Below are 16,429 nucleotides of genomic sequence, written 5' to 3'. Positions count from 1 at the left end.
CCCAAAGGCTGGCCTGATTTAGCTGGCACCTCACAAAGGTGCCCTGGGATTTTGCTCTTACTCTTCTCTCCAAATGAGGACTCTTACCTTACCAGCCACCAGCAGGGAATGGCCTCTGTAAGTAACCAGTTTTTCATTCACAGCCAAATCACAACTAGTCCAGGATGCAGCCTCCCAATATGCAAGGAGTGGTCTTGGTCTGATTGTTCTGAGATCAAGGCCACCTTCTCTATATATAAGGGCTAAAATCATACATGAAGGTGAGTGTTTTATGTACATACTAAAGGCCTGGTGCACGAAATTTGTGCACTTGAGGGCAGGGGGTGGTCCCCTCAGCCCAACCTATGCCCTTTCACAGTCCAGGATCCACCGCTGCACTCTTCAGCTGTGAGCCTGGCTCAGGGCTTGTGGCTGAGCGGCGCTCCCCCTGTGGGAGTGCACTGACCACCAGGGGGCAACTCCTGCATTGAGCGTCTGCCCCCTGGTGGTCAGTGCGCATCATAGCAACCAGTTGTTCTGCTGTTCAGTCTATTTGCATATTAACCTTTTGTTATATAGGATTAGGTGGTGGCCATTCCTTTACAATTAACTATAACTGTGAAGTGAATCTGTTGGCAAAGTTGAAGTATACTTGGTAAATATTCAGTGAATATTTTTGCTGTGTTAAAAGTATCAGAAGTTATAGACTATATTTATGATAGTTTTATAATAATAGCTATATCTACCTTATAGGTTGTTATATTGACATAATATATGTAAAGTATAAAATACAATGGCTAGAATTCAGTAAATCTTTAAAAATGTAACCTGTTAAAAGGAAAACTATGATGAAATGCATTGGGAATAGTTATTTGAAAAAATATCAGTATAAAATGGATGCTATGACAGAATATATTCTATTATAGTCTGTCATTTTAAACTTTTAGATTGAATTAAAAGGTTAGTTAACTTGAATGGTAACTGACTAAGTCTCACTGGAAATCTTTTTACATTTGAAACTAAGTTGTTGAAAATTCCCTTAATATTTACTACAATTTTGTATTGCTTTCTAGAGTAGAGTCCATAAATATATTTTACTTTATTTGATTCTTAAGGGTCATTTATTTGCTTATGATTATCCGTCTGAGACTCTCTGACACCCTTGGTAGTTTATCTTCACTTTTCATCATTTTTCTACTTTATGTTAATGGTTAGCATATCTTCTGTCCTAAACGGCACAAAGTAAATATTAGGTAAATATCACTGAAGAGCACTGACTCCAATATACGTCTTCCAGTCTGTGAAGTCCGTTTTTCTTGTCTATTTTTCTGTAATTGTGGAGCAAACAAAGTGGGTGGGAATCAGCCCTCTGATAAATTAAAAATGATTCCGATTCTAGCCAGTTACAGTTACAACTTTCAGTTACAGTTATAACTTTCTAGTAATTTATGCATTTCACTGAAACATGGATATGTTTGTGCCCCACCCCAGGATGTAATTATGATTCGGACCTGCAAGCAAGATTCCCCATTTTTTTCCTAGGAAAAAATAGCACTCCTTCTGAACTGCAAATGAACAGACCTCAAACTTAGTTCTGCTGTTTCAGAGGTGAAACCATAAAGAGAATTGAAACAAATATATATTTACAGGTTATTGTCTTATATGTACTGATTTTTTTTACACTCCATCTTATTGTGGTTACTTATTAAGAAAAAATCTGAGTGCTTTTTCTGGCTGCAACCATGAAGGGGCAGAAGAGAAGAAAAGAAGGTTCCTGCTACGCCAGAAACCCTTAAGAAAAAGCAAAGGAACTTGGCAGAGCTGAACATCAAGCACCTGAGAAACAAGTTTGCCCAAAAGCTGCTTCGAAAGGCCAGGAGGAAGGTTATTATGAAGAAGCTAGCCCTGGCCGGTGTGGCTCAGTTGGTTGGAGCTTCATCTGGTACACCGAAAGGCTGTGATTCAGTGCCCTATAAGGGCACATACCTAGGTTACAGGTTTGATCCCTGGTCAGCTGTGTTTGGGAGGCAAACTATATATGTTCTCTCTCACATCGATGTTTCTCTCTCCCTCCCTCCCTCCTTCCCTCTCTCTCCTCCCCCTCTCTTTAAAAAATCAATGAACGTGTCCTCCAATGAAGACAAAAAGGAAAAAGGAATAAAGAGCTAAAACACTATCACAAGGAATATAGGCAGATGTACACAACTGAGATTAGGACGTCAAGAAAGCGGGCGTTTGTCCGTGGGATCAGTGGGATCAGTGGTGTGAGCCCAGAGGTTGGAAAGGTGCTGCACCTTTGCCAGATCTCCAGTGGCACCTTTGTTAAGCTCCACAAGACTTCAATGAACATGCAGAGGATTGTGAAACCATGTATTGCATGGGGTACCTGAACCTGAAGTCAGTAAATGTATTGATCTCCAGGCATGGTTCTGGCAAAATCAACAAAAGGCAAATTGCCCCCACAGAACACAGTGATTGCTCCATCTTTTGGTAAACACAGCATCATCTGCATGGAGAATCTGACTCGTGAGATCTATGCTGTTGGAAAATGCTTCAGAGAAGCAAACAACTTCCTGTGGCTCTTCAAATTATCTTCCAAGAGCTAGAATGAAGAAAAAGGCCACCCATTTTGTGGAAGGTGGAAACGCTGACAACAGGGGAGACCAGCTCAATAGACTTATTAGAAGAATGGACTAAGATATCAAAAAAAATAGTTATTTTTGTAATCTGGCCAGTTAATAAGCAGTGAGTGCTTTAAAATTGGAGGGGAGGGGAAGAGAGAGGAATTCAGAGATACCTTCAGAATGGCTTTAACTCCTTTCTGTGAAGTAATCCTTGTATTTTACATATTCACATGACAGAATTCTAATCTTTAGCCCTAACGTTATGGCTAAATGGGAGAGGCCTCCGTTTATACTTGGTTTAAAATCTTAGGTGCAAAATGGTTCCTTATCTCCTTTTCGCTATCTGTGCTTCTCTTTTATTTTTGCCTGTGAATTTATGTGTCAAGTTATTCCATGAAGATGGGAATATTGAGCTATTTGAAAGAATGTCAATATTTTTGTTATGTCGAGGAAAAGGTTTTTCCTATACTGACACATGCCTTAAAATGGGAGAAAGAAAAGGGCCTGATTTTGTTTCAAAGTTGTGGTTATAGATCTTGTTTGACAAAAGTGATAATATATTTCCCCAGTAGATGGCGCAAGCATTCCCTGAAAATAGAAAATATTTTTGTCTGGGCTAAAGAAAGTAGAAAACTTGGTAATAAAGGTAGCACTGTTTAAGCAGTAGTAAGTAATCTTAAAACATTTCCTTTTAAAAGAAATGTAAGAAGAAGAGGTTAAAAGAAGGTGAAGTCACAGTTCACTTTGCACATATCAAACTTGTCAAGACATTTTATCAAATTAATGCAGAAAAACTTTAATGTTTAGTAGTGTATGAATAATCAAAGGTATATCACTGCGGTCAATTTTAACTAAAAATATCTGAGGCTTGAAATTCTGAATATGTCTTGTAAATGATAACGGTTATTTCTGTTGATTACCTTGGTTTCAGTTTTCTTTGTATCCTGCATTTATAGGCAGAAGCATTGTGAATATAGTTTAACAGGTAAATGAATGAATGAATGAATGAATGAATGAATGGAATTCTTATTTTTTAACACCAGCAGTGATTATAATTGGGTTTGAAATTACAGATTATTTTATTTTTTAATATATTTTTATTGTTGATATTATTACAGATATCTCCCATTTTCCACACTTTCCCCCCCTCATGAATTCTTAATCTTTACGTTAAAGGAGAGAAACATTTTATAAGCCTAATGAATTCCAGCCTGATTGTATATGCTCCCCTCATTACTATTGCCTTTATGTATTTTGCTATTCATTCTCCTTCAAATAAGTAAATGTGTGGGAAAAAGAAACTGGTCATCAAAGTACACTTTCCTATAGTGGTCTGGAATGTTTGCCTGGTTGATAAATAGTAATTTCTTAAGAACCGAAGGAATTCAGTAGCTGGGAAACATAAAACGTATACGCGATAGCAATATTACTTTTATCTGATGAATGGGAAGAACTAGTTGTAACTTGTGTGTTGTCATAGTTATGCTTATTTCAGAAAAAGATACCCTCGAAGGTTTGCCCCATGGTTGGAAGGTTCTTTTTTCTAAATGGATAAAGTCGAAAAATCACTGCCACTCCAGGCTTTCCAAAGACTCCTTTAAATTTGTTGGATTGAAATATTTCTGGAATATTACACTACTAATATAATGATAATGATGATGATTTATATTGTGCTTTATCGTTTCAAAGGCTGTTTCACATATATTATTTCAGTAGATTTTTGTAATGACACCACGTATTATAGTCAGAGCAAATGTTGCTATTTCTGTTTTACAGATGAAAAATGTGAAAGCCACATTGGGCGCATAGCAGTTAAAAGTTAAAGGGACTCAAGAGAATTGTTCCTTTGTGTTTTTGTTCTTTGTTTTTCTTTGTTCTCCCCCCCACCCCCATCATTTTCACTATTTCGTCTCTATTTTGGGAAAGTACTTATTCTACACCTCCAGTACATGCTGAGGGACATTCATGATAGTAATACCCCTGGCTTCTCTTTCCCCTCTGTCCTCTCCTCCTCCCCGCCCCATTTTTTTTTAACATATCTGGTTGATTAGCTTGAGAGCAGGAACTGGGCATGCATAGGTCAGCCCTTTTCCTCTCTGGCCCTTGAAGGTGAGTTGTCCATAGGGAGCACCTGCTCTCTGCTTCGCCCTGCATCTATGCCTCAGCGTCAGGACCTCCATGTGGGCAGGCCTATCCTATCTGGCCCTGTCTGTGACTGGAGTGGGGAAAGTATGTCTGATGATAATACTGACCCTAGTAAAGGAGCCTCCTTCTTACAGAAGGAAACACTCTGCAGTATTGTCTTTATAAGGTAACTAGAGGCCCATGCACAGATTCGTGCACCAGTGGGATCCTTTGGTTTGGCCTGCAGGGATCGGACCAAAACTGGCTCTCTGACATCCCCCAAGGGGTCCCAGATTGCAAGAGGCGCAGGCCAGGCCAAGGACCCCACCAGGGAGAGACCACAGGAGGGCTCCAGGGCGTGTCCGGCCCATCTCGCCCAGTACCAATTGGCCAGACCCCAGCAGCAAGCTAACCTACTGGTTGGAGCATCTGCCCCCTGGTGGTCAGTGCGCATCATAGCGACTGGTCAAACAAACGGTAGGACACTTAGCATATTAGGCTTTTATTTTATAGGATGTTTTAGCCTCTTGTTAACTCTTTTGTCTTTAGTCAACTGTTTAGAACTTAGGTAGAGAAAAGAGGTCCTAAAGTATTAAGCCTCGTCAGAGATTCCAACAATATTTATATGTCAGAAAGTTTTTTTTGTTTGTTTACTTTTTATATTTTTATTGACTTCAGAGAGGAAGGGAGTGGGAGAGAGATATAGAAACATCAATGATGAGAGAGAATCATTGATCAGCTGCCTCCATGTCCCCCACAGGATCAAGCCCACAACCACAACCCGAGCATGTGCCCTTGACCGGAATCGAACCTGGGTCCCTTCAGTCCGTAGGCCAATGCTCTATCCACTGAGCAAAACCAGCCAGGGCATGTCAAAAAGTTTTTTAAAAAATGAATATTAGTGAGAATTATAATATCTGGTGGAATTTTGAGATCTTTAGGCATAAAATATTTCCCATTTCATTTGGACTTAAAAGGTCCTTGTGCTACTGTGACCTTGGGACTATTTTCAGCTCTGGGTCAAAGGGTCTCATCTAAAGTGCTGCTCGTCCCTTTTTCAGATACTGGGATAGTTTGTGGCTTGGACTCTTAATGTCTACCTGTTCCTGCTTTCATAGGAGTCACTTTGTGCTTCCTTTATGCTGTTAAATATCCCCCCATTCTAAGTTAAACTTTAGGGTACCATTCTGCTGCCAAAACTATTTGAATACTCTTGATGAAATAAATGTAAACACACCAACTTTATGGAAAATCTGAAGTCTATACACGGTTTTTGCTTTTACCTTTACATATAGTATACACATTTTTGCTAGAGTTTACCTTCTTCATCATGTTTTTATTGTGATTGCTCCTGACAAAACTAGGAACAGCCACTTAGTCATTCCAAAAAGTGTTTGTGGAATATCTGCTCTCTAGAGGTATGGTGCCAGAATAGAGCAGTGAGTCAATTCTGGCCCTTGCCTTCACAGATCTTAGGGCCTTGTGCAGGATTAGACGTTAGTCCAGTGTGCCACGCCCGTGGCTCTGGAGAAATGTCCACATCTTACCCAATACATGTAACAAGGAAATGTGTTCTTATTGTGGATGTCAGAGAGGGCTTCTCTGAGAAAGTGATTGTTGAAATGAGGGATAGGAAGAAATTGGAAATGTGTGATTCAAGTATTAAATTTAACTTGCTGGAAAAGGATGAAATTGTAAGACGTGCGGGACTGATGGGGTAAGATAGACTGAACGCCAACAATTAGAAGAGCCATGAGAACTCTGCGTAATTCTGTAAAGGAAAGCTTGGTGTCAAAGTAAGCCAAGAAAATTACCAGGATCTCAGCACAGGCGATGTTCACAAATGTGAGCAATCAAAGAAATGTCTGTGACCAACTAACATGTCCAGAATTCAAGAACAGAGCATCAGAGAAAGATTAGCAAGAACAAGAGCAAAGCTGGGTCTTCAGCCCGGCATATTGAGCTACTCATCAGAACAGCCACTTACAGACTTAATACAAGGGTGAAGGACAGGGACAGAGACACAGAAGCCAACGCGCAAGGTCAGAGCTGGAATGATGGCAAGGGGATCTCACTACTCGGTCTCTGGAGCCTTCAACCAGATCTCCACCCTCCTTGGACACAGACGAGATTGGTACAAAGCATAAAATTGAGTGTTCAAGTGACAGTTCAGATAGAAGAAGGCTGTTGGGGAAGAGAATCTGTAAAACATGCTGGTCACTGGGAGAAATTCAAATACCTTGGAAAATAACTCACATGACAATAGTTCCTTTAAATGTGGGATAAGCAGTTTGTTTTCTAAATCTCAGCGCCCTCCAAAAATGCCCTTGTTAACTAAGATCAGAGAGGGGCATTACAGAGGCCTGTCTGGAATCATACATGATCCATGACGGTTAGAATTCAAATTTTACATAAAAAAAAAACTTTTTTCCCCCCAAACATAAATCTTTATAGATTCTTAGTGAAATGAAGTGAGAAGTGAAGAAGATACTTAATTATGATTGGGATATTAGTTAGTTCCTAACAGAATGTAAAAACTCAGTCACATCATTTTACTGCTTAAAGACTCATTAGTTGTCCTCTAATCCTGCTAATTGCTTGAAGTGTAGGCTAGAGGACATTGTTCCTGCGAGACCTTCTGTGAAAAAGATTCTATGATTTTGGAGACACTGTGTGCACTGTTCTCCCCACCCACCCCCACTCCTCAGCATCTCCTTGTCCAGATCCTTTGCAGGCTCTTGCAAGTCCTCACATAGAGACTTTAGCTTTGGTTAGCTCAGTATTTCTCACATTTGCCCACCAGTCCCATTCCTTTTCTGCCGAGTACTTCCTTGTATCCAGATGTTCCAAGACACACAGTGAACAACATTGAATCCCAAATGACCTTCTCAATGATTTTCTTTTTAGCATAGATATAGTTTATAAAATGGGCATCTTGTGCATATATTTCACTTGAATTTATCCTAACTATGAACATGGTACGATAGTACCTCCATTAATAGATAAGGAAACTGAGGTCTAAATTATTTGTGTTAACTCAGGATTACCCATGTTATATATAATGTTTAACAATGTTTGATCATTTTGCTTTTGCTTGGGCATGTTGTGCCCCAAAAGGGAAGGCGTTTTCTTTAGTCAGTATTATATACTTGGATACATACATAAAAGCTTTTGCTGAAACTTTTATCGTTATCAGCCCGATTACATTTTCAGGAAGAGGAAAGCATAGTGGGATATCTTACACAAATATCTAGGGTTGTGTAAATGGATTATTGCAGTTTAAATCTTTACGGTGCCCAAGAGCTTTTGTAAAGTGGAGTGGAGTGTCCTCTTTGAAAAGTATCGTAGCCGGAACCCCAGGGGTTCAGGTCTGTGCAGCCTCTCTCCCCTCTTCCTAGGGGATGTAGCATAGACTTGATTCTATGCAAGTCTTCCTGGTTGGGGTAGGTTGTTTCATTTCTTCTTGGGATATTTCCGCCTCTGATCCTCTTCTGAAACATTTTGTAAGCAGCTTGGAAAGTCCACTGACTTTCTCAAACGTTTAACAAAGCAGTGAAGCTCCTACAGATTCAAAAAGTATATCACCATATTTTGAAGAACATTTAAACTGAGGAGACACATGAAACCATGCTTTACAAAACTAGAATGATATCCTACATAGTTGTATAACTTTGCAAACACCACTGTTGATGACATCATGAACCATTACAAAGTATATATTAGGGCACTTTTTCGAGATGTGAAAGGAGGCTGACCAGTTATCAAAGGTAAATGTAGGAAAAACTTCCCTGTTAATAAGAGAGTTCTCTGTGGAGTTTGATTTAGTTGGATTGTTTGGCTTGTGTTTAGCTGTTCATAGAACCATGTTCATGGTTCCCACTTCAGTTTTGTCTCTAGGTGGCAGTGCATTGGACTTTGGACCTCCCCCTGTCAGAGGGACCAGTTGTAGTTCTCGGAGTCTGATCTGGGATGGAGTGGGGGTTCATGGCCTTCTGAGCTTAGCGGTTTGCGGCTGTTCATATTTTAGATTGTACGGTGCAAGCCAGTTTTTAAGAGCGTTTTTACACCTTAGACTGTTACACTTAATCTGAGATTTAACTCAGATTAAACTAGCAGACGATGGGATTTAGGAAACGAAGGGGTGACAATGTTTATATTATTGAGTCTACAAAGTGATACAAAAAATGAGTGTAGAACTCTACATTTTACTGAAGTTTGCTTTTATAAATCTCCTGTTTATACAGCACATTCATTTTAATTTCTTGCTCAACAATAGGAGCTTCTGAATTTTCTTCATTCGTAATTTCCCTCAAACGGTACATAACTTGTTTGCTGATGATTCTGTTTTTGCGTCCCCCCACCTCTGTTCTCTTTCCCATAAGAATTCAGGAAGTAGAAAAAGCCAACTGTGAAATATTTACTTCTAGGTTTCTTAATGCCCAGGTTGCACTGTTGTCTGGAATCAAACGGCTTCTTTTTCTCATCCTTAGCTGAAAACAAAAACAAACAAACAAACAAAATGTCTTAATCTTATGGAGTTAAATAAAAAGAGAGAAGGTAATACAGGAAGAGTCCCTTTATGCAAGCAGGAGGACTGCAGGGATGACTGAAAGTGCCTGAGGGCATTTGGTCCCTATCGGTTTTCACATCCAGTGCAGTGGTGCCTGCAGATAGCCTGTATTGTTGTCAGTTAAATGGGATCATGAGTGTCTGAAAGGTGTTTGAGAATGAACTGAAAATCATTTTCACAAGTGGATGATTACTTCTGCCACATGTTAACCGAACTCTATCAGAATGGCCCAGATTCTTGAGCCTACATTAATTGCTCTTTCAACCTTGACTGAGGTTTCTCTTTAAGAAAGCCCTTTCCAGGACGAAACTACTCTATATATTGATTTTTTTTTCCCTTTCTGTATTTTTCCTTGAGAAATGAAGGCTTGTAGGAGAAAAGGCTTTATCATTCAACATGTAGATTGATCGTTCCAGTTCTTTGAATTAAAAGGTAGACTCATAAGTCATCTGCCAAAAGTAATAGTCATTTTTCCAAATACAGAGTAATTCCCCTATTCTGCATAACATTATGTTTTTCAAATATTCATTAGTGATGGTTTTTCATCATAAAGTAAAACCATGAACTCTCACAGCATGGACTCGGTGCAAGTAAATTGTCATACTCTCTTTTCTATTAGAAGAGTAGGCCACCACTCTAATGACAACTAAAGTATAATATTTAGTAATATGCTTGCAAATTTTTGTTGTGTGGAAGTATTCTTTTTTTATTGTTTAAAGTATTACAAATAATAGTACATATGTCTCCTTTTTTTCCCCATTGACCTTCCCCCGGCTTTTCCTACCCCCCGGCACAAGCCCTCACCACCCCCCACACCCCTAATGTCTTGTGTCCATTGGTTATGCTTATACTAGAGGCTCAATGCACGAAAATTGTGCAAAAGTAGGCCTTCGCAGCCCCGGCTTCATCCAGAAGGTCCTCCTGATAGTTGTTCCGCTATTTGGTTGATTGGCATATTATGCTTTTATTGTTATAGATGCATGCATACAAGTCCTTCAGTTGATCTCTTAGCTCCCTCCCCAACCCTCCCCAGTCTTCTTGCTGTAGTTTGACAGTCTGTTTGATGCTTCTTTGCCTCTGTATCTATTTTTGTTCATCAGTTTATAATGCTCTTTATATTCCATAAATAAGTGAGATCATGTGGTATTTTTCTTTCACTGACTGGCTTATTTCACTTCCACAATGCTCTCCAGTTCCATCCTTGCTGTTGCAAATAGTAAGAATTCCTTCTTTTTTACAGCAGTGTAGTATTCCATTGTGTAGATGTACCATCATTGTTTTTTAATCCACTCATCTGCTGATGGGCACTTAGGCTGTTTCCAAATCTTAGTTATGGTAAATTGTGCTGCTATGAACATAAGGGTGCATATGTCCATTCTAATTGGTGTTTCTGTTTTCTTGGGATATATTGATATTCCTAGAAATGGTATTACTGGGTCAAATGGCAGTTCCATTTTTAATTTTTTGAGGAAACACCATACTGTTTGCCACAGTGGCTGCACCAGTCTGCATTCCCACCAGCATTGCAAGAGGGTTCCTTTTTCTCTGCATCCTCTCCAGCACTTGTCATTTGTTGATGTGTTGATGATAGCCATTCTGACAAGTATGAGATGGTACTCGTTGTTTGATTTGCATCTCTCAGATGATTAGTGACTTTGAGCATGTTTTCATGTGTCTCTTGGCTTTCTGAATGTCCTCTTTCAAAAAGTGTCTATTTAGGTCCTTTGCCCATTTTATTTATTGGATTATTTTCCTTTTGTTAAGTTGTATGAGTTCCCTGTAAATGTTGGAGATTAAATCCTTATTGAAGATAAGATTGGCAAATATAGGAAAACCAAGATGGCGGCATAGGTAAACACCGGAGATTGCTGCTTAGCACAACCACATCAAGAATACAACTAAAAGACAGAATGGACATCATCCAGAACCACAGGAAGGCTGGCTGAGTGGAAATTCTACAACTAGCAGGAAAGAGAAAAGCATACCGAGACTCAGAGGAGGTGCGGTGTGGAAGTAAAGTACAGAGGTACAGAGGTGCATGCGGAGAGGGCTGGCGGCTGAGGACACGGTTGTCTTTTTCAATCAGTAGGGAGTCTCAAGCTCTGAGCTCCAGTTCCGGGCGAGTCTCTGGAGACCCAGACTCATACGGGAGAAACTGAACTGTCTGTCCTTGGTCGGAACTCGAGGGTAGCTTTCTCTCAGAGGTGCTTGCAGCAATTGCCGGGACACTGAGAAGCGGGGCCTCTGAGGGCAGCCATAGCTGCTTGCTCCGCCCTGTTGATCCCCTAGGACCCCCGCCCCGCCCAAGCTATGTGCACCAGCTTTTGCATATGAAAGGCCTGGCCCTTTGCAATCTGAAAATTACCTAACAAACTGCAGCTGGCCCAAGGCGCCAAGGCAACTTGCATTGCTTCACAGCTGAGCTCCTGCTGGGTAGCCTCAGGCAGAGGCTAGATTAGCACCACCCTAGAGATCCAGGAGCCAGTGTGCCCGGTGGTCAGAGTGGGACCATCCAGATTGCACCTCCTCGGATCCATAAAGGACACACTCAGGGGGAAGACTCAGTGAGCACCAAAGCCCCACTGAAGCAAGTCTTGCCCCGGAGGGGTGTCTCCAGCACAGAAGTTCTCCCACTGCAGACACAGCTGATTCTCACAGCCAATTGGCCTGGAGGTCAATTCTTCCCAGTGATACCTACAACAATCAAGGCTTAACTACAAGACTGTGCACAAAGCCCACAAGGGGGTGCACCAAGAGTGTCCACCTCAGGTAATTGGGGAGACTGAGCCACTGGGCCCTATAGGACACCTAGCACACAAAGCCACTCTATCAACACAGGGAAGCAGCCAAAATGCGGAGACAAAGAAACAGGACACAAATGATGGAAATGGAGGAAAGCAAACTACTGGATATAGAGTTCAAAACCACACTTTTAAGGTTTTTCAAGAACTTTCTAGAAACCACTGATAAATTTAGTAAGACCCTCAAAAGTCTGGTGAGACCGCCAATAAATGTCATGAGACCGGACCAACTAGAAATTAAGCATACACTGACTGAAATAAAGGATATTATGCAGAGTTCCAACAGCAGACTAGAGGATCGCAAGAATCAAGTCAAAGATTTGAAATACGAAGAAGCAAAAAACACCCAACCGGAAAAGCAAAATGAAAAAAGAATCCAGCCAAACTGGTTTGGCTCAGTGGATAGAGCGTCAGCCTGTGGACTGAAGGGTCCCGGGTTCGATTCTGGTCAAGGGCATGTACCTTCGTTGCGGGCACATCCCCAGTTAGGGGGTGTGCAGGAGGCAGCTGATCGATGTTTCTCTCTCATGGATGTTTCTAACTCTCTATCCCTCTCCCTTCCTCTCTGTAAAAAATCAATAAAATATATCTTAAAAAAAAAAAAAAAAGAACAAAGAATCCAAAAATACGAAGATAGTGTAAGGAGCCTCTGGGACAGCTTCAAGCATACCACGATCCGAATTATAGGGGTGCCAGAAGAAGAGAGAGAGCAAGATATTGAAAACCTATTTGAAGAAATAATGACAGAAAACTTCCCCTACCTGGTGAAAGAAATAGATTTACAAGTCCAGGAAGCGCAGAGAACCCCAAACAAAAGGAATCCAAAGAGGACCACACCAAGACACATCATAATTAAAATGCCAAGAGCAAAAGACAAAGAGAGAATCTTAAAAGCAGCAAGAGAAAGACAGTCAGTTACCTACAAGGGAATACCCATACGACTGTCAGCGGATTTCTCAACAGAAACTTTGCAGGTCAGAAGGGAGTGGCAAGAAATATTCAAAGTGATGAATACCAAGAACCTTCAACCAAGATTACTTTATCCAGCAAAGCTATCATTCAGAATTGAAGGTCAGATAAAGAGCTTCACAGATAAGGAAAAGCTAAAGGAGTTCATCACCACCAAACCAGGATTATACGAAATGCTGAAAGGTACCCTTTAAGAAGAGGAAGAAGAAGAAAAAGGTAAAGATACAAATTATGAACAACAAATACACATCTATCAACTAGTGAATCTAAAAATCAAGTGAATAAATAATCTGATGAACAGAATAAACTGGTGATTATAATAGAAGAAGGAAAAAAAGATTGGCAAATATGTTCTCCCATGCAGTGGGTTTTCTTATTGTTTTGTTGATGGTTTCTTTTGCTGTGCAGATGCTTTTTATTTTGGTGTAGTTCCATTTGTTTATTTTCCTCTTAGATTCCATTGCCCTAGGAGCTGTATCAGTAAAGATATTGCTATAACATATGTCTGCTGTTTTGGTGCCTATGGTGCCTAAGGTTTTTATGGTTTCTCATCTTAGATTTAAGTCCTTTATCCATTTTGAGTTTATTTTTGTGTATGGTGTAAGTTGGTGGTCTAGTTTCATTTTTTTTGCATGCATCTGTCCAAATTTCCCAACACCATTTATTGAAGAGACTATCTTGACTCCATTGTATGCTCTTGCCTCCTTTGTCAAATATTATTAATTGAGCATAATGGCTTGGGTCGATCTGGGCTCTCTGTTCTGTTCCACTGGTCTATATGTCTGTTCTTGTGCCAGTACCAGGCAGTTTTGAGAACAGTAGTTTTGTAGTATAGCATGATATCTGGTATTGTGATCCCTACAACATTGTTCTTCTTTCTCCAGATTGCTGCAGCTATTTGGGATCTTTTTTTATTCCAGATGAATTTTTGGAGAGTTTGTTCTAGGCCTTTGAAGTATACATTGGTATTTTAATGGGGATTGCATTGAACTTATAGATTACTTTGTGTAGTATGGACATTTTAATGATGTTGATTCTACCAATCCAAGAACATGGTACATTCTTCCATTTGTTCATGTCTTCTTCTATTTTTTCAGCACACTGAAATTTTCTGAGTACAGGTCCTTTATCTCCTTCATTAAATTTATTCCAAGGTATCTTAATGTTTTTGTTGCAATGGTGAATGGGATTGCTTTTTTAGTTTCTCTTTCTGTGAGTTAATTATTGGTGTATAGAAAAGCCATAGACTTCTGGGTGTTAATTTTGTATCCTGCTACATTGCCAAATTCATTGATTAAGTCTACTAGTTTTTTGATGGAGTCTTTGGGGTTTTCTATGTACAATATCTGCAAATAAGGACAGTTTTACTTCTTTTCCAATTTGGATGCCTTTTATTTCTTCTTCTTGTCTGATCGCAATGGCTAGTACTTCTAGTACTATGTCAAACAGGAGTGGTGAGAGTGGGCATCCCTGTCTTTTTCCTGTTCTTAGGGTGAATGGTTTTAGTTTTTGCCCATTGAGTATGATGTTGTCTGTGCGTTTGTCATATATGGCTTTTATTATGTTGAGGTATGATCCTTCTATTCCCACCTTGCTGAGAGTTTTTATCAAGAAAGGGTATTGGATTTTGTCAAATGCTTTTTCTGCATCAATGGATATGATTATATAGTTTTTATCTCTCAGTTTATGTGGTGTATCACGTTTATTGATTTGTGGATATTGTACCATCCTTGCATCCCCAGAATAAATCCCACTGCTTGGTCATGATTTATGATCTTTCTAATGTATTGCTGGATTTGATTTGCTAGAATTTTATTCAGAATTTTGGCGTCTATGTTCATGAGGGATATTGGCCTGTAATTCTCTTTCTTTGTATTGTCTTTATCTGGTTTGGGGATTAGGGTAATGCTGGTTTCATAGAAAGAGCTTGAATTTTTTGGAATAGTCTGAGGGAGATAGGTTGGTTTCTTTTTTTAAAAAAAAAAATATTTTATTGATTTTTTACAGAGAGGAAGGGAGAGAGATAGAGAGTTAGAAACATCGACGAGAGAGAAACATCGATCAGCTGCCTCCTGCACATCTCCTACTGGGGATATGCCCGCAACCCAGGTACATGCCCTTGACCAGAATCGAACCTGGGACCTTTCAGTCCGCAGGCCGACGCTCTATCCACTGAGCCAAACCGGTTTCGGCTTCATTTCTTTTTTGAATATTTCATAAAACTCCGCTGTGAAGCCATCTGGTCCATGGCTTTTATTTGTTGGAACTTTTTTGATTACTGCTTCAATTTCCTCCATAGATATGGGCCTATTTAGATTTTTTGATTCCTCCAGGTTGAGTTTTGGAAGGTCATATTTTTCTAGGAATATGTTCATTTTTTCTAAGTTGACCAGTTTGTTGGAATTGAGTTGCTCATAGTACTTTTTTATGATTCTTCGTATTTCTCTGGGGTCTGTTGTTATTTCACCTCTTTCGTTTCTGATGTTGTTTGTTTAGGTCCTCTCTCTTTGCTTCTTGGTGAGCCTGGCTATAGGTTCATCAATCGTGTTTATCCTTTCAAAGAACCAGCTCTTGGTTTCATTGATCTTTTGTATTGTTTTTTTGGTCTCTATGTCATTTATTTCCACTCTGATCTTTATTATCTCCTTCCTTTTGCTCACTCTGGGTTTTTCTTATTGCTCTTTCTCTAATTCTTTAAGTTGCAGATTTAGATGGTTTATTACCATTTTTTCTTGTATTTTTGAGGTAGGTTTGTACTGCTATGAATTCCCTCTCAGGACTGCTTTCACTGTGTCCCAAAGATTTTGGATTGTTGTGTTTTCAGTATCATTTGTTTCCAATTTCTTCTTTGATCTCTTTTGTAACCCACTCATTGTTTAATATTATGCTATTCAGCCTCCAAGTTTTTGAATTTTTGTGATTATTTTTATTGTAGTTAATTTCTAATTTTGTGCCATTGTGGTCTGAGAAGATGCTTGGTATGATTTCAGTCTTGAATTTGGAGAGACTTTGCCTGTGTCCCAATATGTGGTCTATCTTTGAAAATGTCCCATGTGAGCTTGAGAAGAATGTATATCTGTAGTTTTGGGGTGAGATATTCTAAAGATATCAATTAAGTCCATCTGATCTAGTTAAGTCTTTTAGGATTGCTGTTTCTTTGCTACTTTTTTGTGTAGAGAATTTATCCAGTGATGTTAATGGGGTATTAAAGTCTCCTACTATGTTTGTACTGCTGTCAATCTCTCCTCTGACATCTTCCAGAAGCTTTTTTATGTATTTGGGTGCTCCTGCATTGGGTGCATATATGTTTACCAGAGTTATATCCTCTTGTTGCATCCACCCCTTTAGAATTATGAAGTGGC

General features: G+C 39.6%; 1 protein-coding gene and 1 pseudogene across 10 annotated transcripts in view; both read left to right on the top strand.

Moving 5' to 3' along the window:
• The window catches only part of LOC132211267 (60S ribosomal protein L7-like), a 35,076-nt pseudogene extending 32,400 nt beyond the window's left edge, over positions 1–2,676 (top strand).
• Positions 1–16,429, top strand: part of CADPS2 (calcium dependent secretion activator 2) — a 485,821-nt gene that overhangs the window by 296,346 nt on the left and 173,046 nt on the right. The gene's annotated exons all lie outside the window — the stretch shown is intronic.

The sequence above is a fragment of the Myotis daubentonii genome, chromosome 10 (assembly GCF_963259705.1).
Source record: "Myotis daubentonii chromosome 10, mMyoDau2.1, whole genome shotgun sequence".
Taxonomy (NCBI): Eukaryota; Metazoa; Chordata; class Mammalia; order Chiroptera; family Vespertilionidae; genus Myotis; species Myotis daubentonii.
The sequence above is the reverse complement of the archived record's forward strand: the minus strand, read 5'-3'. Positions and strand labels throughout refer to the sequence as shown.